The following is a 22,272-nucleotide window of genomic DNA, read 5'->3' on the forward strand; positions in this document are numbered from 1 at the left end:
TAAAAAGCTGTGAATATCACTAAGTATGTGTGTATGCAACAGGTGGTGCTTTCATTCCTGACTCTTTCTGTGTGTGTGTGTTGTGTGTGTGTGTGTGTGTGTAAAGGCTGATTATCCTCTACACTCAGACTGTGCCTGGGCTCTCCTTGCTCATTAAAACAGGCCTGTGAGTAATCTACTTAGAGCTGTCAGAAATCGGCTTCAGCTCCGTGTGAAGAGTTAAAGCTAAGCGAGAGACGATGAAAGCAGGAACAGATTGCAGCAGCCCTTCCTACTTCATTCTTCTTATCAAGCTAAAATATGCAGCCTGGGAAAGGGCACATTGCAACAATGTATGGCATGGCACTTGGCCTGAAACCTGCTACCACAGCACAGGAAGATCTTCTACTGATGCTTTGTTGCTTTACCAAGCTCAGAATACTGTACACTGATGAGCCAAAACCATAGGATATGCTGCCTAATAGAGCTAGCGTGCTGTTGATCCTCTCTGAAGATTCTCTGGAGTGTCTGGCACAAAGCATTGGCATTAGCAGCAGATACTGTCAATTGCGAGGGGAATCCTTCACAGCTCAGGCTTGTTTCTCCGGCACTTTTATTGTTGATGATGAAAACCCAAAAGTCACTGTCTTAGAAAATCTGAATATTACTTTTAGCAGTGTGGGCAGTGTGCCATGTACTGCTGGAAAATAAAATCCACATCTCCATAAAAGTGAAGTGCTGTAAGATTTTTCGGGAAAACAAAACTGCACTGACTTTAAACTTGATGTAACACAGTGGATCAACACCAGCAGATGACACGTCTCTCCAAACCATCACTGATCATCAGTAAATGTTGCATTTCCTCTGGAAATCAAGAGAACAGAGACTGGAGGAAGAGTGAATAAACACACAGTCCACAATTCCACAGTTTCCACAATTAGTGATGATCAGGAGAGCCATGTCATAAAGTAACTTTTCAATTCTATTTAATTTTTTTATGATGCATCTGTATATTATCAGTATTTGTATATTCTCAGTAGTGTATTTATGAGCTGCTAGCTTGTGTCCTTTTCTGATCTGTTTTAAGTAATGGATAGTAGTTAGATCATATGTAGAATCAGTACCTAATATAAACGTGCTGCTATTAGGCAATTTTTTCAAGTAATTTTGTTTAGAATTAAAAAGAAAAAAAAATCAGTATTTTTATCTTCATAGGAAGCTTATTTCTATACCCCCTAATCAAAACTTTGCACCCCTATTTAAAAAACCTCTAGTGACGGCCCTGCTCCAGTCTTGTACGACTACCCACCGAGTTTCATTATTGTCTCTATTGATTCCTTCTGGGTGCAAGTAATGTTTTGACAGGAGAAAAAGTTTTTCTTTTCTTTGCCAACTAAAAAAAGTATCATCATCTTTCCTCTCACGTTCTCACATAGTTTTTTTTACCCGCAGAAATATGAAGGGACCATGCTTGGGTGGTAGAACACACATTAAACATTTGGAATCGGAGTGACGGAGGGGAGAATTTTTATCGCTGGCACGGAGCGGAGGGTATAACTCATTTTACAGGGCTCAATTTACAGAGCAATCAGGGATTAATGTCGACCTCTGTCTATAAATCAGCATTTTTATCAGGCTTGAGACCTCCTGAGCATGCTAATATACACCAATGAGAACAGCTGCGCTCGGAGTATGTACGGATACAGCGCTGGAAGGTGCGAGCCTGCTGTAGTAATTGGAACTGTTTCCCCCACAGGGTCATGCAGAGTGAGGGAGTGAATTAAGCAAAGACTGTTTTGGGATGGGTGACATTTACTTACAGTCCTGTTTGCTATAAACAGGGAAGGGTTTAAACAGCACATCACCTGTTAATAGCTATCGCAATATTAACTTATAGAATACTGGCAGCACATAGAAATGCAACAAGCTTGTGTAGATGCTTCAACCCTAGTAAACACACAAAGCTCCATTTAAGGCTTTCATTTAATGCAACCATTACTGCCCACATACTTCTATTCATTCTTTATAGCTACGTTCACATTACCAGGCTTAAAGTAACTCACATCTGATTTTTTCATGGCTGTGTGAACGTGCCAAATCTGATTTTTTTCAAATCAGATCTGAGGCACTTTAATGTGTCATTCTAAAATGGAAATATATCCGATCCATGGACATGGAAATCGGAATTCAAGCATTTCTTTTTTGTTTTTACGCATGCGCTACGTGCTTCTCTCTTGTACCCACACATCTCTTGGTGCAGCTGTGCAGCTAATAGCTGTAAAAACAGCAAAAGCAAACTACCTAGCCACATGTACTTCAGACCAGCTGTTTACTCTCCAGCAAAAGATGCTCCACATATGAGCTGCCAACGTTTCCATTTTCCTTTATAAAGCTACGTCCTTTCCCTTTATAAAGAGTTGTCTCTTAAATATGACTTTCTGGATACAGGTATACACGTGTGCACATGTTTCAGGGACAGATTTGTTCACATTACACACAGATACAACTTACTTACATTTGTGAATGTGAACCATCAATATAGCCAAAAACCGGTCTGAGCAAAAATTCGGATTTAAGCAATGTGGCTTGTAATGTGAACGCGAATGGTAAGCAGCACATTCATGAGATAACAAGTTAAAAGTTTATGACTACAACAAAATATTTTGGCAGTGGAGGAGGTTGTAATAATGTACTTACTATACAAAGGTGAAAGAGACAAAGGTGTAAAAAACTCTTAAGTTTAAACTAGTGCTGACACTGCCCAACAATTTCCAGAAGTACTGCTTTGTTGCACAGATACTGATAAAATGAACACAGACTGCAGACAAAAGGCTATTTTGTCCATATCTGTGTATAAGAACAAATCAGTCTTTATTGTTGGATGCACTGTATTTTTTTCTGAACATGTAAACCAGCCTAATTACAATAGAATGAAGACTGGTCAGCAAGTATTCTTCTGTCAATTTTGAGTAACTAACAAAAAACACAACTGATATCAGGCTAATATTGTACTAATTGGCTCTGTCAGAATAATAGAATATAGGCTATGTATTTGTTTTAATCAGGAGATTAAAAAAATCTGTTCCCAATTCATCTGAGCAGCTGTTCTTCCCCATACTTCTGGAAAGGTTTTCGTCTCTCGAAATCCAGACTCTAAGGGGTTTTATAACACTTTTCTGGATGTATGCCATTGCGCATGGTGAACTTACACTGTCAAAAAAAGTACTGTATGGGTACATTTTGTTCCACAAAGTACAAACAAAGGTACACTATGATTCTCTTGGATCAACTGTGTGCCTTAAAGGTAGGGAAAACCAACTGCAAAGGAAAATAGTACAAATATGTTCCTTAACTAAAGGCACTGAAGACATACCTCTGAGGGAAACATCCCAGTGACAAGCTGCTTCAGACTAGTTGCTCACTCTCCCCTACCGATTACACCAAATTTGATATAAACTCTAACTGCTTCCATTGCTGGTGCTGCTATACACCTGAATATAGAAAACATATGTGGATGTATAAAGACTTTTTAAAAATAATTTAAAAGCCGTTTGACCAGTGGTAGGATGGTCCCCCATTATATGTGAGTTTTGGTCCTCTGTATTCTGTATTCTACCTATGTTTTATGTTTTGCCTGATTCTTTGTCCTGTGATCACATTTCTGCAATCAGTAAATAAATAAATGTGATTTAATTTGATTTGGTTTCTTAGGGTTTGTGTTAGTCTACTAGTTTGTGTTAGTGTACTACTGTGGTCACAGGATGCTGCACACATCAAGCTGTTGGTGCACTATTCTCAGTAGAGCAGTGACACTGAGGTGTTTAAAAACTCCAGCAGCACTGCTGTGTCTGATCCACTCAAAACAGCACAACACACACGAACCCACCACCACCACCACCACCACCACCACCATGCCACAGCAGTGCTGACAATGACCCTCCACCCAAATAACACTGTGGTGGTTTATCCTGTGGAGTTTAATGCAGCTGAACTCAATGGTAACTTGTGAACATATTGTCTAGCTGTTTTTTTTGTACTGGCCTCAAAGGGTTAAGCTACGAGCGTGTGTTTTAATAATTCAAGCCAGTTAGCCATGAGTTTATGTAGTAATAACTACATAGCCTGTGGCCTGTTCCAAGGTCATGTGTTTGACATTCGTTTAAGCATTTGCTGGACATTCAATATTTCAGTTCATAACTATGTTGCACATTGCAGAGCAATATAACAAATAATAAATAAAAAAAAAAATTTTCTGCTTTCTTTTTCTTTTCTGCTTTGCAGGATATTCCCCTATGAAATTAGTCCTATAGTTTTTGAGATATCAATGCTGTTCTTACTGCAGATTATTCAGACTTATTGTGTGATTCAGGCTACAGATTCCCCATAGTAATGAATGGAGTGCAAATAGCAAGCAACTGGGACACCACATCAACCACATCTACTAGTGAGGGGGCGACGAGTGTTCCAGAGGTTTAAAGCACTGCTACTATGATCGGGAGATCGCTGGTTTGAATCCCGGTCATGTAGCTTGCCATCAGCTGCCGAAGCCTCGAGAGAGCACAATTAGCCTTGCTCTCTCTCGGTAGGTAGATAGTGCTCTTTGCTGCACTCTCCTCCGAGTGCATTGTGATGCTAATCAGCAATGCTACGTCAGCAGCAGTTGGAAAAGAGGCGGTGGCTCAATTCACATGTGTCGGAGGAGGCATGTGCTAGTCTTTATCCACCTGATGTTTAGGCATCAACAGTGATTGGGAGATATAATGATTAGTAGCAGCTGAATAGGTGGGACAAAGTTGGAAGAAAATGGGGGAAAAAAAAAGAAAAAAACAAAAAACAAAACACCACCACCACAGCAGCCACTTAACAACCAGAGCAACCAGCTAGTAACTACTTATCAGCACTATAGCAAACACTATCAACACCATCTATCACTATAGCTGTGTAATGGCAAGAACTGGGCGATGTGATAGGTATCACAATCCAGAAGTTGTGATTCTATGTAGAGTAACATATTGTGATACTTTAAGCAATGTCTTTTAGTAAAAAAACACACTATTATATTTATAAAATCGGAGTAAAAAAAAGAAGAAAGAAGTTTTATACATCAGAACAGCGGAATCTAACAGCAGAGTATTTACAACACTGATACACAAAAAATCAACTATTGTCCGCCACCAATCTACACATGTAAATATTCCTTAAAAATCAATACTGTGTTGTTAAAAACAACTAAATTTTGTGATACTTTGATATATCTACATGTTCGTTCACTTCTACCAGCCACCTAGCAACACCATAGCCATCATCTTTCAAGTGAAATCTACTTTAGGTACTAGGGTGGGCAATATGGCACTAAAATATTTTTCATGATATTTCATGGTATTTTTGCAATAGCGATAATCTTGGCGATATGACAAAAAAATTAATTTAAAACGTTTTAAAAATTTAAAACACTACTGCAACAAAATGAAAATTAAATTGTATTATTGCATACAATATGATATTTCACAAACCTAACTAAGATATAAAAAAATACATGAAGTCAATTATCCAGAATGTTATGACACTAATAATGCACTCCAAATATCTCTATATATCCAGGATTAAAGTAAAAAAAATGATACTGGACATCTATAATTTGTCTACAGCAGATATGAAGTGGGAAATGATAACAGTGCAATTTTTTTTGTTTGCTGAAAACAGTAAAAAGTAGAACCCTAATGTGATAATTAGGGGTGGGTGATATAGCACAATATTTCAGGGTATAATATCTTACGATTTTCAAAAATGTTGGTGATATTATAGCATACGATACGATATGGCACAACCTTACTATTAGGTACACAATCATCAAGAAAAGCTTTTTTCTATGTTATTTATATTACTCTTACCCAAATCAAGTATGGATTACAAAATAAATAAATGCAGTTTAAATGCAGTAGGATTTTTTAAGTAACATTTAGATATAGCCTAACCTTAATCTCAACAGCAACAGAATCACAATACTAACAGTGTGTCCGGTATCATATAACCTCAGTAAAAATCAACAGAGTTTATACCTGTCAGCACTGGATACAATATGATATTCTGTACAACAATCTGTCCAGAAATATCCCCGACAAAGAAGAACAAGCTTTCAGAGCAGAGGGAAAATGTCTGTGTTTTAAGGCGAGGGCAGCTGAGGTGGAGCGTTCTCCACAGATTCATCTGAAGTCTAATCGCCCACAGACCGAGCTCTTTAGACACATTTCAGCTAGTCCCAGTCTAAAACCCCCAGAGCAGTCTGACATATATAACCCAACTCCTACAGCCAGCTGCATCCTGAGATCTGCACGCCTGTTGCACAGCCTGCGCAGGTACAATCAATCCCCAGTTATCCACTTCTACTGAATTACAGGAACTCCAACATTTGCCAACATCATATTTAAATGGCATGACTGCACTCTGCTGAGGTACAGAACGAACGAGTGAGAGAAAATGTGTGTGTGAGAGAGAGAAAGAGATAGTGGAAGAAAGAGAGAGAGATTGTGTGCGAGACAGACAGAGTGAGAGAAAGAGAGATTGTTGAAGAAAGAGAGAGAGAAAGAGATTGTGTGTGAAAGAGAGAGAGAGAGTGTGTGTGAGAGAGAAAGGGCTAGTGAGAGAAAGAGAGAGATTGTGGGAGAAAGAGGGAGAGAAAGAGATTGTGTGTGAAAGAGAGAGTGTGTGTGAGAGAGAGAAAGAGCTAGTGAGAGAAAGAGAGAGATTGTGGGAAGAAGAGAGAGAAAGAGAGTTGAATAAAGAGAGAGATCTTGTGTGTGAGACAAAAAGAAGTGAGAGAGAAAGAGAAAGAGAGAGAGATTGTGTGTCAGACAGAGAGAGTGAGAGAGAAAGAGATAGTGGACGAAAGAGAGAGATTGTGTGTCAGACAGAGAGAGTGAGAGAAATAGAAAGTGGGAGAAAGAGTGAGAGTGGGAGAAAGAGTGAGAGAGAGAGAGAGAGAGAGAGAGAGAGAGAGAGAGAGAGAGAGAGAGAAAGAGATAGTGGGACAAATAGTGTGAGTGAGAGAAAGTGAGAGGTTGTATGTGAGAGAGAGAGTAAAAAAGAGAGAGAGAGAGAGTGGGAGTAAAAAAGAGAGAGTGATTGTGTGTAAGATAGAGAGAGAGAGAGATTGGGATAAAGAGGGAGAAAGAGGGAGAAAGAGAGAGAGAGAGATAGAGAGATATATTGAGAGAAAGAGGGAGAAAGAGAGAGAGATTTTCCTTTCAGAGTCTCAGACCATTATGTGGAAGATTGCCCAGTAGAGCCAACAAGATAGATCCTGCCAGAGTGATCAGATTCCACTCAAGTAATGAAGCAGTCAACCACTTTAATGTCTTTGAAATTACGGAGGGAAAATGGCCATTTAAATGTAGTACTTGACCACGATAAAAATGAGTTTCTCTCTCCATTATCTTGGCTGGATCCTGCATCAGGCACAGATTATACCGCTCTGATTTCATTAGACCTCAGCCGACGTACAATTACACCGGCCACCGGCGACTGACTGCAGCCGGCCTGACTTACACAATCTGACCCTCATCACGACAATGAGCTGCTGTCAGTAAATTACTCGCAAAACACCGTCTCTCTATATAAACATCAACTACACGCCACAACTGCCTCTACTGCTCTCTCTGCTCCACACGTTTCCATTCAAATTTGATTGGCTGCTTTTTAAAGAACCATTGTTGTCATTACACACAAAATGAGGGTCAGCTTTGTGCCACTACTGGCTCTTTACTGGCAGTTCTTTCACACATTTTCCATTATCTCTTTATAGTATGAGGATGGTTTACATTTCTTGTTTGGGCACCCCTGATCATTTTCATGATTTTCCTTTAAAAATCATTGATTGTTCGGATCAGCAACTTCAGTTAAATATTTCAGAATTTCAGAATATATCAGAAATGAAGTTTATAGGATTTACAGAAAGTGTGCAATAATTCTTAATTAGGCAGGTGCATAAATTTGGGCACCCCAACAGAAAAATTACATCAATATTTAGTAGATCCTCCTTTTGCAGAAACAATAACCTCTAAACACTTCCTATAGCTTCCAATGAGAGTCAGACTTTTGGTTAAAGGTGTTTTGGACAATTTTTTAGTCAGGTTTGATGGTTTCTCAGTATGAACAGCCTGCTTTAAATCACACTACGGATTTTATATTTAATAATATTCAGGTCTGGGGACTGAGATGATCATCAGAATGTTGTACTTGTTCCTCTGCATGAATGCTTTAGTAGATTGTGAGCAGTGTTTAGTGTTTAGGGCCGTTGTCTTGTTGAAGTATCCAGCCCCGGCACTTTAACTTCAACTTTCTCACTGATCACACAGCCCCACAGCATGATGAACCACCACCATATTTTTACTGTGGGGAGCAAGTGTTTGTCTTGAATACTCAGTTATTTTTCCGCACGGCATACCCGCACCAAATAACACAGTTTTGGTTTCATCTGTCCACAGAACCTTATTCCAAAATGAAGCTGTGCTCAGAAAAGGCTTCTTCTGCATTACTCTCCCATAAAGCCTCTCCTTGTGTAAAGTGCGCTGAATAGTTGAAAAATGCACAGTGACTCCATCTGCAGTAAGACAATGTTGTAGGTGTTTGGAGCTCTGGAGGTCTGTGGGTTGACTATAACTTTTCTCACCATCCTTCTCCTCTGCTTATCTGAGATTTTTCTTGTCAGGTCTTAACTAGAACTGTGCCTGTGGTCTTCTATTTCCTTACTATGCTCCTCACAGTGGAAATCAGTAAAACGACAAGGGTGAACAAAGTTATGCATCTGTGTAAATATTGTTTAAAGCATAATTGCACACTTTCTGTAAATCCTATAAACTTCATTTCACTTTTCAAATATCACTGTGTTCGTCTGCTATATGATTTATTCAACTGAAATTGCTGAGCAGAACAACCAATGATTTATAAAGGAAAATCTTAAATCTATTTACAGAAGCAAAGTTTTACCACAAGACTCTCATGCTACGTCATAAAACTTCAAAAAAAATAAAAAAATAAAATAAACAGTTTAATACGTTCAGAATGAAACATTATTAAATTAAATGGAAACCAAAATCATCAACCCATGGACGGCTGGACTCAAACTAAAATTCATACTAAAAAGCAAAGTAAAACACTGAAATTACAGACACTTTTTGTACATTTCATTCTCAACTCAACTCATAAATGTTACCAAACAGTGTTTAAAGCTCCGAAGTGCCTTTGTGAACTATGTAAAGTGAATGGAGCAGCAACAGTGGATAAATACAGTGTTGACCTGCTAATTTGGTACCGACCAAAATAAAATGTCAGAAGGTTTGTTTCAAAAAGTTGGTGTGGTGATGGTACCCTTAAATGGGTAAAAACACATATGTAAAAACACGTATGAGCATTTTTGCCCCAACTAAAGCCCCGTATCTCTATTTAACAAATCACAATATTGGAAAGAAAAAAACAAACAAAAAAAAAACATTTGATGGCATCTTTAAAAGAGACACGAGTGTGCGGTTCTGGAGGTGGGCATATTTACTGACTGCAGCAAACTCCTGAGTAATGCAAAGAGCACCGCTCAGAATTTAAGCAGAGCTGACCTCAATAGAATGCAAAGGGAATGTAATTCAGGCAGCCAATCAGCATCCTAGATTTCGGAGCTGGCGTGCCTACTGGCTCGCTGATGCTGATAAAACAGACTGGATGGGTACTGAAATGTGGTCCTGAATGACAAGTAATTTAGCCATGCTTTGCTGTATAGAAGTAAATCAGTCGGAATGGTGAAAGTATTGAATTTCGATATCTAGCCGCAGTCACAGCATTGACTTGTGTTTTGCAGCTCTGCAGCTGTGCACCAGAAAAAGTGCAGAGAAACTGTACTTGATGTTGAGAAGACCAAACCAGAGCGTGAATCTAGGCCACATTCCTGACTTCAGCAGCAGCTGAACACTCTGCTTTTGTCACGAGTTTTCAGCAAGGGGGAAATCCGAGCTTCCAAAAGAGCACTCGAGTGTGGCACATTCTACAAGTGTCTACAAGGGCCTAATTAAAGAATCTGTGTTGTGACAGTCGAAGTCCACTCTTACGGTCTTTGAGTGGCTTTCCCAGTTGGAAGATTGTAATTTGGATCATTCCAGTGCCGCATTCAAGCAGTCTTGGAATTACTGTGAGCATGAACCTAAATGACAGAAAATGCTAAAGTGTCATGTCTAATCACAGCTACCACAAATTCAGGCACAGAAATGTAGCGCGAGGTTCTGAAGACTGATCTGTAACGGCAGGTTCTTCTCTCCTGCTGTACTGCTCGTGTGACTTGTGTTACAGCACAATGACTTTTGTCAAGAGCTAAAATAAAATAAGCTGTAAGTTCTTGCAGTGTTTCAGTGGTGAGGCTCCTAGAAAAGGGCTTTTATACTTGACCCACTACACTAGAGGAGTTAGCTGACCTTTTAAAGCAGTTTTAAAGTGAGTAATTACTTTCTTTTACAGCAGCCACAAAGACTTTAACTATCTTTACTGGAGGTAACCAATAACATCTGGCTTTAGCTGTTCTGTTTTAGAGCCTTTTCACACCTCTTGTTGGTTTCTCTGGTCCGAATCAGTTGATGAGTTTGTTTACTTGGAGCATTTTCTCCCTCTGTTTGGCTAATTTATCAGAAGTTTAGCTCAATTAAAATGGACTATATTTAATAGCTTGGTCGGATCAAGACCAGATCACGATCTCACCACAAGCAAACTGCTCCAGAGTTCGTTTGGGACCGGACTGAGACCACCTCCACTTGCAGGTCTTGATCAGTTTCTTTTGATTCGCTCCCAAGCGCGATTACTCTTTTCGCACCTTCTCAATCAAACTGCACTAATGGTACAAATGAACCAGAGTCCGTTTTAAGCGGACCAAATAGTGCTGGTGTGAAAACGCCCTTATGTGCAAAGTGCAGAAGTTTAAAATAAATCTAATGACTTGTCAAGTGATTAACCTTTTTTTTTTAATCACTTGTCTCACTTTAATCTAATAGTTGAAAGACTAATATTACCTAGGTGAGTGTTGCACCAGATCCATACAAAATTTAACTAAATACATATTTTCCAGCAGTAAAGGTGACATAAAATGCTTTTATTTAGTATATGGCTTTATTCACAACTTGACTGCCTCTCCTGTCACCACTTGTAATTAGGGCTGCCACGATTATGTCGACTATTAAAATAGTCGACGACTAATTTAATAGTCGATTAGTCGTTTTTTTTTTTTTTCTTTGTTTTTCTCTCCAAACTGCTGCGACTGCCTTTCTGTCCTGGACGCACATGCGCAGTAGTGGAAACCGGGGTAGGTAGTGGACGACATCTCAGGACATTATACAGACAGGCTCTGGTTTCATGGCTACCCCGCTACAGAACTCAAAAGTGTGGGATCACCAAGAAAATAAAAGTGAAACGCGTGCAATGCAATATCTGCAATGAAGAACTTGCCTTCCTCGGCAGCACAACCGCGATGCACGAGCACCTGAAAAGGAGGCATGTTGTGGCTGATTAAATGACGAAGAAGCTAAATTGCTATTTAGCTGCTAAAATTAGCGTAAACAGAGCGTTAACTTAGTACTTAACTTACTCATCTTGATAGCTTTAAAACAGAGGTCACTAATAGGCGGACCGCGATCCGGATCCGGACCCAGACGTTGTCACAAATGCCGTCCCAAACCGATAAACTACAGAGAAGGATTTCATTCTGACAGTGGCTTCTGTTTTCAGTGCTTTTCGGTGCAGTAAACTCACAGATCAGTCATGTGTGGTGTAAAATCACCAAACGCTCTCCTCTGCCAATCAGATCTGTGCAGACCGCTGCCCTGTGTACGGTAATGTACACAATATCTGGACAGAGAGGCATTTTTTATTAATATACTTTTTTTTCATAATAGTTCAAACAACCTCACGGTTGAGATGTTTCATAAATGCCAGTGCCTTATCCTTATTTTACACAGTTGTTTACACTTTATGCTAAACAGTAAAATAATTGTCTGTTACAACAAGCTGCATATTTCATTAAAGGTTTAATGAACTATGATTTTAATTGTTTTTATTTTTAGTTAGCATATAGCTGAAATCTAATGTTGGTTGTATAATAGCAGCTGCATTCTATTGTGATAAACTGTGTTTTATATTCAATTAACGTATGATCCGATTAGTCGACTAATCATAAAAAATAATCGGTGATTAGTCGACTATAAAAATAATCGTTTGTGGCAGCCCTACTTGTAATTGGGATTTTTAACAATTTCCACTGGAAGGGGGCTAATGTGAAAAATGCCCAGATGCAGTTTTACAAGCCTGTTTATAGAACTGTGACAATTTTAATGAGATCTGTTCTGATTGGCAGATTTATAGCAAGGCACTACAATGGTTGTCACAGAATGACAGAATGCTTTATTACAGAATATCTATTTACTAATATGACTAATATGTACCCAGTAGTATGGGTACTACTAATCATATATTTTTAGCGTAATGTGGATGTGTTGAATGTGATTGTAAAGTGTCCTTGGGTGTTTAGAAAGGTGCTATACAAGTATAATTCATCATAAGGTGCAGAGAGAAGGCTTTACACACAAGATATATTTCCCAAGCTATTTGATGCGTTATTGTACTATAATTAGAAAAGGAGAAATGTGTAGATAAAGTAATAAAAGTATAATATAGTAGCTTGAAATTCTACAAATAGAGCAATAAATAGTCTGCCACTTTATACACACTGAGGAACATCTGATTTGAGCTACATCTGTTTGATATTTTAAGATAAAACAATGAGATAGAACAGGCACCAGTACGAACTTGCAGTCATTCTAAAATGAATACTACAGGGGGAACACTGAGTAGATCTCTGTCTAATGCAGAGAAAGACTTTCAACTACCGTATTTTTCGGACTATAAGGCGCACTTAAAAACTTTTAATTTTCACAAAAATTGACAGTGCGTCTTATAATACGGTGCGCCTTTTGTATGGATTTTACTCGTCAGGTTGTAAGGAGCAGTAAACACACACTCCGTGCAGCGTTATAGAGAGTTTCAGTGCTATACAGAGTCCAGAGCCGTGCAGCTCCGAGGCTGAGCAGCAATAGCATTAGCTAGATGCTAACCGCTAAGCTAGCTAGCTTATTCACTGAGATCAGTATTATCTAAATTTTACTCGTCAGGTTGTAAGGAGCAGTAAACACACACTCGGTGCAGCGTTATACAGAGTTTCAGTGCTATACAGAGTCCAGAGCCGTGCAGCTCCGAGGCTGAGCAGCAATAGCATTAGCTAGATGCTAACCGCTAAGCTAGCTAGCTTATTCACTGAGATCAGTATTATCTAAATTTTACTCGTCAGGTTGTAAGGAGCAGTAAACACACACTCCGTGCAGCGTTATACAGAGTTTCAGTGCTATACAGAGTCCAGAGCCGTGCAGCTCCGAGGCTGGAGCAGCAAATAGCATTAGCTAGCTTATTCACTGTTCAGAGATCAGTATTATCTAAATTTTACCCGTCAGGTGTAAGGAGCAGTAAACACACACTCCGGTGCAGAGCAATAAATAGCATTAGCTAGATGCTAACCGCTTAGCTAGCTAGCTTTTTCACTGTTCAGAGATCAGTATTTTCTAAATTTAGCACTTTTAATACTGCTGGAGCAGTATTATTAGAGTTAGATGCTAATCGCTAAGCGTTCACCGTTCAGAGGTGAGTTATCGGCCTGTAAGTCTGTGCTGCTTTGCCTGGCTAGCATTAGCTAGATGCTAAGCGCTAACTCTCTCAGAGGTGAGTTTTATCAGCCTGTAATCTGCTTGTTTACCGTGTTAAAACAAGCTACGGGGGACGAATCGCTAGCTAATATCTCACTGTCTTACCAGAACACGCAGGATTACTCAGTGTAACGCTGTCGTTTAAGTTTGGGTTAACTTTACTAGTTTAGGTGACTAGCTAGCGTGCTAGCGGATAGCTATGCTAACGCTGGTGCAGCAAGCCTTAGTGGACATCTGGAAATCTAAGCTTACTGTAAATAAACTGAAGCACGTTACTCATCCAAATAAACAGTTTTCAGGAGAGGAATCTGTGTAGATTAATATCCAGCACTCGTTTGACTTTGAAAGAGCTATATTTTGTATACTGAGACGCTCCACCGGCAAGAGACCACCCCCGGTGGGGGAAGGGAAACATGGCGCCACCCCTGTTCACTTTGATATAGGCACCCTTTCTAGTGTCACTTAACGCGCCTTATAATGCGATGCGCCCTATGTATGGAAAAATAGCAGAAAATAGGCGTTCTTTGATAGTGCGTCTTATAATACGGTGCGCCTTATAGTCCGAAAAATACGGTAATCTTTCACTCGCTTCATGTGATTCAACGTCAGTGAGCTGATGCTGACATTTTCTGAGCAATCAGGAGGTTCCCTGCAGCTGCCCCACAGACTGATATCAGCATGACTGGACATTTGGAGCTATTATCTTCATTAACATGTCTCATCAGATCTGCAGACCAGCCACTGCAGACATTTACAGAGGTAATGACACAGACCAAAAAAGGGCAGCCCCTCCTCCCTGTGGCCCTGTAACACTCTGACACTCACAAGCCTAAGCACTGTTTCACTTTGGGGTGTGCTATATTGTATCATACACTATTATATTGTTAAACGTCTTGAAACAATCACAAAAAACATCCATGTTGTGATAATAGTGGTGTTTTTCTCAAAAGCATCAAGACTAATATACCCGTTATCCACTTAATACTGCCCATAGGACACTGTTGGCTGTATATTTCTGTTGTGACACTGAGGTGTTTAAAAACTCCAGCAGCACTGCTGTGTCTGATCAACTCATACCAGCTCAACACACACCAACACACCACCTCCCTGTGGTGGTATATCCTGTAAAGTCCTTACTATTAAAGAACAGAGTGCAAGAAGCGTAATAAAATAATGCAGAGAATCTACACCTTTAGTTATGTTGCATGGCAACCATAGCCTACTGTTAAATACCTAAATAATACATAAGAGTTTACTGGCAATTAGTTTTAATAATACTATGAATAATGTATTGAACACAGTGAACATGATGTATTACATTACACTGTGTTCTATAATACATTTCCTTACTCAGCACGTTCCTTCACTCAGGCACTGTCTAATTTATAAGGACAGCAGGGTATCATAAAATATAAACGTAAAAAACGAATTAGCTTTGTGTTTAAACTGAATTAAATCAACAACATTTTTGAGAGAGGTAAACGTCAAAACTGATCAGTCCACAAGAAGAGGGCTAAAAAACACAGTGTCCTACAGATAAAGATACAATAGTAGATTTTTCTCTTAAATTAGTTATTATTTACTGCTTTTTTTGCACTACAAGGTGCACTGGATTATAAGGCACATTTTAAGAGACGCCATAATGAACTTCTAATTTAGCAGGTGTGGTCGCTGGGTGGTGGTGGTCGGGGGGTAGCTAACTAAGTTAAGTAAAGCTAAGCTAAGCAAACAAAACTGGAATAAAAAAGTCAAACGAGTGCTGGATGTTAATCTACACAGATTTCTCTCCTGAAAACTGTTAATTTGGGTTGAGTAATGGGCTTCTGTTTATTTACAGTAAGCTTAGATTTCCGAATTCCCGAAAGCATTAGCATTAGCGGCTAACCACCAGCAGCTAATGCCGCCCGACAGAGCTACACTGAGGAACCCTGAGTGCTCCGGTAAGCCAGGGTGATATTAGCTAGTGGTTTTCCCATGTAGCTTGTTTTAACATGGCAAACATGCAGGCTACAGTCTGATATACTGCCCTCTGAACTATGAAAGAGCTAGTGTGGTTAGCGGGTAATGCTAATGCTGCTCCATCAGTGCTAGCCGGGGTTAGCAGGAGGCTACAGGTCGATAATACTCCCCTCTGAGCAACTGAAGAGACTTGGTGTGGTTAGTGGGTAATGCTAATGTTGCTCCAGCAGGGCTAGCCGGGGCTGAAACTGAAGCTCCACTATAACTGAAAATCCTGTGGAGTAGCTTTACTGCTCCTTAATCTCTGACTGGTAAAATTCATACATACTGATGATAGGGTAAATGTTGCACTCTACAATGATGCAAGGTACAAAGGTATTGTTTAACTCACAAAAAAAATCTGCTTTAGAAAATGTCTTATTTGAAGCATAAAGAGATAAAACAGAGTTGTGTGAATGATAAAATAACTCTTTTATTTTCTCCCACCCTTAGCTGTCTGTGTCAGTTTGCCGTTTGGTCTATGTTCGATCATTTTCTTTGCAATTAGACCATTTTGTTCACCAAAGGCAGGCAAAAGTCATCTGGCTAAGACCCACACTAAGGGCTTAAGCCGTCCATTCCAGAGCTTCCAACAGTGACGGTATCCTCAAATCCTCTCTTTTCTCTCATTTCATTCTTTTACAGCAGGATAAAGGTGCTGTGAGCATGATTTGTAAAGAGACCAAAGTGACTTTGGGTCGTTTCCCGGAATCCTCCCGCTCTAACTCTGCCGGCGCTGTCCCTGGTGCTGAAACCAGATTAACACCACAGTGCTGGACAGCTCCGGAGCACATGGGCTGCAGGCCTCTGAAGCTCTCTAGCTCAGCAGCTCAGCACCTACAAAATAAGAACAGCGTCGCGGACAGGACTGTACCCAACTCAGAATTCTGTCAGTCGAATCAAACTCGCTGTTCATGTGTTTTTTTTTTTCACATATATTAGACAATCCCTGTGCTGGAGATACCTGTGCTGAATTCCACCACATTAAGAGAATCAGTCGAGTCACCACAACACAACAATTATCACCCTGATGTATTTAGAGTATTAAAAAAAACAAAAATCAGTCAAAGTGATGCTGCATGTAATAAATTGAATTACGGTCATACAGCTCTGGAAAAAAATAAGAAACCACTTAATGATGAGGTTTTTGCTTGATTTTACCAAATTAAAAACCTCTGGAATATAACCAAGAGAAAAATGGAGGATCACAAGCCATCAAACCAAGCTGAACTGCTTGATTTTTGCACCAGGCGTGCAGGAATAAAGTTATCCAAAAGCAGTGTGTAAGACTGGTGGAGGAGAACATGCCAAGATGCATGAAAACTGGGATTAAAAAGCAGGCTTATTCCACCAAATATTGATTTCTGAACTCTTAAAACTTTTATGAATATGAACTTGTTTTATTTGCATTATTTAAAAGGTATGGAAGCTCTGTATCTTTTTTGTTATTTCAGCCATTTCTCATTTTCTGCAAAAAATGCTCTAAATGACAATATTTTTATTTGGAATTTGGGAGAAATGTTGTTTGTAGTTTATAGAATAAAACAACATTATTTGACTCAAACATAAACCTATAAATAGCAAAATCAAAGAAACTGTTAATTTGGTCTCTTAATTTTTTTTCCAGAACTGTATATATAAATTCCATTATTCATAATTTCTCTTTACAGTGTCATGCATATGAATTTTTTTTTTTTAGTTTTTTTTTTTTTTTTTTTTTTTTTAAGCCCTCGGCCGCTCACCTTGAAGAATGTCAGTCAAATGTCTGATGGGTCTCTGTCTGAATGACTTGGCTCATCAACTTTCACTGAGGACAGCCCCAGTGTGGACACAGGTCTCAGCACACTTCTTGTGAAGACGATGTTTGCTTGGCTTCAGCATACAATGTGAAATATTTGCAGAGAAAAGAATCGGCTGCAGGTGTCACACAGGGGCTTTGCTGGCTCAGTGTGATTGGTCGGAAGCATAGGTGACAAATAAATCCAAGTAAAACAATAGAAAGTGTCAGCCCGTAAAAACTTGCGACTCAGTTGCGTTCAGCTTAGCAGAAAGTGTGTGAAGGCCTCTGCATACTTACTGTGGAGATGATGTTTGCTTGGCTTCAGCAAACAATGTGACATAACTGCCACAAATGTTGTTTTGGGGATTTGCTCACCATATCTCACATATGGAAGCTGCTGGTGAAGTATGATAAATGTTGTTTTGCAGCATATTTGAGGATATGACTTTTGCTTGGTGAACAAAAGGACATAATTGTGGAAAAATCGAAGAGGCTCTTACACGGGGAAATGAACTTTTTTCCTTTGAATTTAAATAATAATATTGTTATTATTATTAATAACATTATTAATTTAGCTTGTAGTGTTTTTATTGTCACTTTGCTTATTATATATCATTATATATCACATCTGAACTAGTGGTTCTGTGTAAATTTCACCCTTTTTATTCGCAAATAAATAAGAAGTTTACGAAGCATGTTATTATAAAATTAGGGGTGTGCCATATCGTATTGTACGTGATATCGCCAAAAAAAGTTATATCGTGAACAATATTATACCCTGAAATATTGTGCCATATCACCCGCCCCTAATTATTACATCAGGGTGCTACTTTTTGCCGTTTTTAGCAAAAGAAAAATTCACACTGTTCTCATTTCCCATTATATATCTACTAGAGACTACTATTATATCTGTCCAGTATCATTTTTTTCACTTTAATCCTGGATATATGAAAATATTTGGAGTGCATTATTATTAGTGTCATGACATTCTGTATCATTGACTTCTGTTAAAAATCTGAAAAAAATCTTTTTTTTTTTTTTTTTAATTTTTTTATATCTGTTAGCCATATCATATTGCATGCAATAACACAACCCTAAATATTTTTTCGAATTCAGTGTTTTGTCGTATCGCCAAAAGTATCGTTATCGTGAAAATACCATAAAATATTGTGATATAATTTTAAAACCATATCGCCCACCCCTACCTAAAATTTTCTGTATATATGCTCATACAGCATTATTAAAAAAACAATGGATTCCAAAGCCTCATCAATGTTCTGGATCATATTTTACCCACATGTAAACATTTGAATAAAGTGGACATTCCAAACCTGCATAGAGATGAAGCAATTAACTAAGCTACATTAAATTATATTAAAAGACGAATGTAACTGTCGATAAGATTTTAATAATAGAAGTTTAAGTGTTCTTGTATCAGTCCAACATTTAATATTTAAACCACAATTTAACTGTAACTGAAATTTCCCTAAATGAATCGATTTTTAATCGAATCGGGACCTTGTGAACTGGAATCGAATCGAACTGGAAAATCAGTGACGATACCCACCCCCAGTTGAGAGAGTAGGTAACAGACAAATAAAACTGCAGAAAGTATGCAAACTCTTAAGCTCACTCATAAGATCGACTTCGACAAAAATGTCTGTGTGGTAGAAAATCTGCTTTATAGGCCTTCACTTACACACCTCACTACTGTGCTCTCTGCTCACAAACACCAAGGCCGAGCCACACACCTGTCTGTCCATGTCCCAGAGTGCCCTGACCTCAGCCAGTGGAACTAGGCAGTAGATGAGCTCTGTCAGATGTGCCGCGCTGCCTCAGGCTGCCCAATACAACACCTCCACTTCAGTTCACTTAGTCTGAAGAAGAAATCTTGACACAATAATTCAATAAAGTCACGCCCTCCAGGACCTCGTACTGCCCACTTCTGTGTGGATGTTGACTGGAGTTCAGCTATAGCTAGAGGAGCTCTCACACATTATGCAGTTCAGAACTAACTGAACTTATCTTATGAAGAGTGAGTAGTATGTCGCTGTTGCCTTTCTGCCCTGATTTTCTATTAATAATCTGTACTAATTTGTACTACTGTGAAAAAAACAATAAAGAATGTATGTCGGAATGAAATAGGTCCTGGATCAAAATATTTCCTGGATCATTTTTAACCTCTTACACGAATTAAAAAAACACAATATATCTCAGCTAGCAAGTTTGTATTGCTTTGTAATATTACTCTACCATATACAGTTGCAAGTTTTTCCTGCAACTGTAGTCTACGACCTCTCTCAAAAGTCCAGAAATGCATATGTAAAGTGTGTCCTCAAAGCACAAATGACACTTTCTGAAAGCAGCGAGAGCCCAGGATACAATATATGTTTCATTACAACCCGACTTTAGACTACTTCTTCTTCTTGTTTCCAGCTGTAGAAGTCAGTGACATCTGAGACATGCGATTCCAACAGATCAAGCAATCAATTCCCATTCCAACTTCTGCTGTGTAGTCCCATGCACCCCATCAAAAGCACTAGTCTAGCACAGTTAAAATTTATTAAAAGTTATTTGAGCAGAAGAGAAGGCCACGTTGGCACACATTTGACATGGCTCAGTACGGAGGGTGATGTTTTGAATCACTTGTTGTGCATCAAATAAGAACTCAGGCCAGCAGCCCACTGCTCTTGAGTTACGCTCCTGAAGCACTCGCACAAAAAAAAAACGTAGCCATGGAGCGAGCAGGTCCTGGCACCCGTCTCTACAGGCCTTCTGTTTTACACCATTTCAATATTTCAGTAGCAGCACTCTTGCCAAGAAAGTCCAACCCAGCCCAACCACCAGCTGGCCATCCGACCTCCTGCTTCATGTAGTGGAAAGATGGGATTTCAATTAAAATTTGTACCCTCACCAGTTTTAATGCGGAAAATAATTAAAACTTGCTAATGAAATGTGGTACACCCTGTGAAGTGCAACAATGCTGATGCCCTACATGGTAAAGAGGCAGAACGTTTGAGAATAAAACTTCACTTCATGTTAGGGGTGTATGATATATATTTGCTGTTGAAATTTCTGATATTGAGGTAAAACACGATACATTAAGATCCTAAATCAATTTAAGCTCCTCAAACGTTTTCCAGCAGTTTGCTTGACTCCTCTTATTTTTTCCAAGTTAGGAAGTAGTTTGGTGAGAGCATTCACTGTGGACCTTCACCTAACTCTGCCTCACTTTGCGTCACTCTGCCTCTAGCCTAGTTCTATCAGGTGGAGTCCAGAGGCAACATGCATTAAGAAAAATCTTTCATTTTTTGATAACCTTCAAAACATGATACATATTAACTACAGTAAATTTAAAGTCTTCGCCGAAGGCCCCTATTGCCAGCCAACATCTTAGACGACTTTCTTAGATCCTGCCATACACAGAAAGGGGGTTGAGTGCCAAATCTGACCACTCCCTCGAGCAGCTGGTGGGACCAAACTGGAGGCAGTGGTGGAAAGTGGGAAAACAAAACAGTGTCTGAAAGTATGGCTGGATTTCACCAATGATTTACTGATTCAATTCAATTCCGATTCACAAGGTCCCAATTCAACCTGATTTCAGATTTGATTCTACTTGAATTGACATTGATTCATTGAAGGATATTTCCGTTACAGATTGCTTTGATATGAAAAAAGATATATTTTCAAAACTAAATGTTGTAATAGTACAAGAACCAATCAATTTACCATTATAAAAAAAAAATTAGTTGATAATCATTTATAAGTAGGCAAGATCTTGTTGCACAAAAAAAATAAATACAAGAACACATTGTCTGATCATGCAATATTAATTAATTAATAATTAACCAACACAGAAAAAAAGGTCGATCTTAAAGATCGATTTCATGTTTACATTAATCGATATCTGATTTAAATAAAGATAATTTTGAACTGAAAGATCTATTTTTAAATCAAAAAGTAGAGAAGGTGTGTGAGTGGAGGTAAGTGAACAGATGGAAGCTGGTGATTGGTTGAGACATAAGTAAGTCTCCAGCTTTCATTCACGTCACATGATCACAACCTGCAGCGTGAAGAGTTCCCTGTGTTGCTGCACGTGGATAATGCAATTTAAATGTATTGTTATTCACAATGTTACTGCAGTGTAATTATTGTAAAATCTCATATTGTGATAACGATAAACATATGATTTATGTTACAGCCCGGCTGCACTACTAATTAGGGCTGGGGCGGTATTGATTTTTTATAACCGCGGTAAAAAACTAACGCATCACCGCGATATTGCGGTTAACCGCGAGACCCCAAACCAACACCCCCCCCCCCCCCCCCAGATTTGGTACCTAATCTTTATTCTTCAAACCATACAGCCTACATACAACCTCTACATAAACCATAAATACAGCATAACAAGTGAACATATGCTGCCTGTATAATTCGTCATTGTACAGCTAACCTGTCTTTTTCCGAGCAGACTTTTTGAAGGAGGAGCTTGTCCGCCTCCCACTTCTCCATCCATAGATCTATTTTAGGGCTGGCCCGAATAGCGGTTTTGAGCTCAGGATATTCGGCAGTAATTGGTAGCGAATATTCTAATATTCGTTTAAAAAAAAAAGACGAATTAATCCACAGCAAAATTTTCCACTGACCCCCGGCCCCGAAAAAAATATATTTCTCACCTCTTTCCTCGGGCCGTTCGGGCTCAAGGCTCAAGAAGTCTGTGATAGGCGTCTGTTTTTT

General features: G+C 39.0%; 1 protein-coding gene across 3 annotated transcripts in view; it reads right to left on the reverse strand.

Moving 5' to 3' along the window:
- tenm2b (teneurin transmembrane protein 2b) overlaps window positions 1-22,272 on the reverse strand; it is a 386,378-nt gene that overhangs the window by 350,351 nt on the left and 13,755 nt on the right. The gene's annotated exons all lie outside the window — the stretch shown is intronic.

Source organism: Astyanax mexicanus, chromosome 17, assembly GCF_023375975.1.
Source record: "Astyanax mexicanus isolate ESR-SI-001 chromosome 17, AstMex3_surface, whole genome shotgun sequence".
NCBI lineage: Eukaryota > Metazoa > Chordata > Actinopteri > Characiformes > Acestrorhamphidae > Astyanax > Astyanax mexicanus.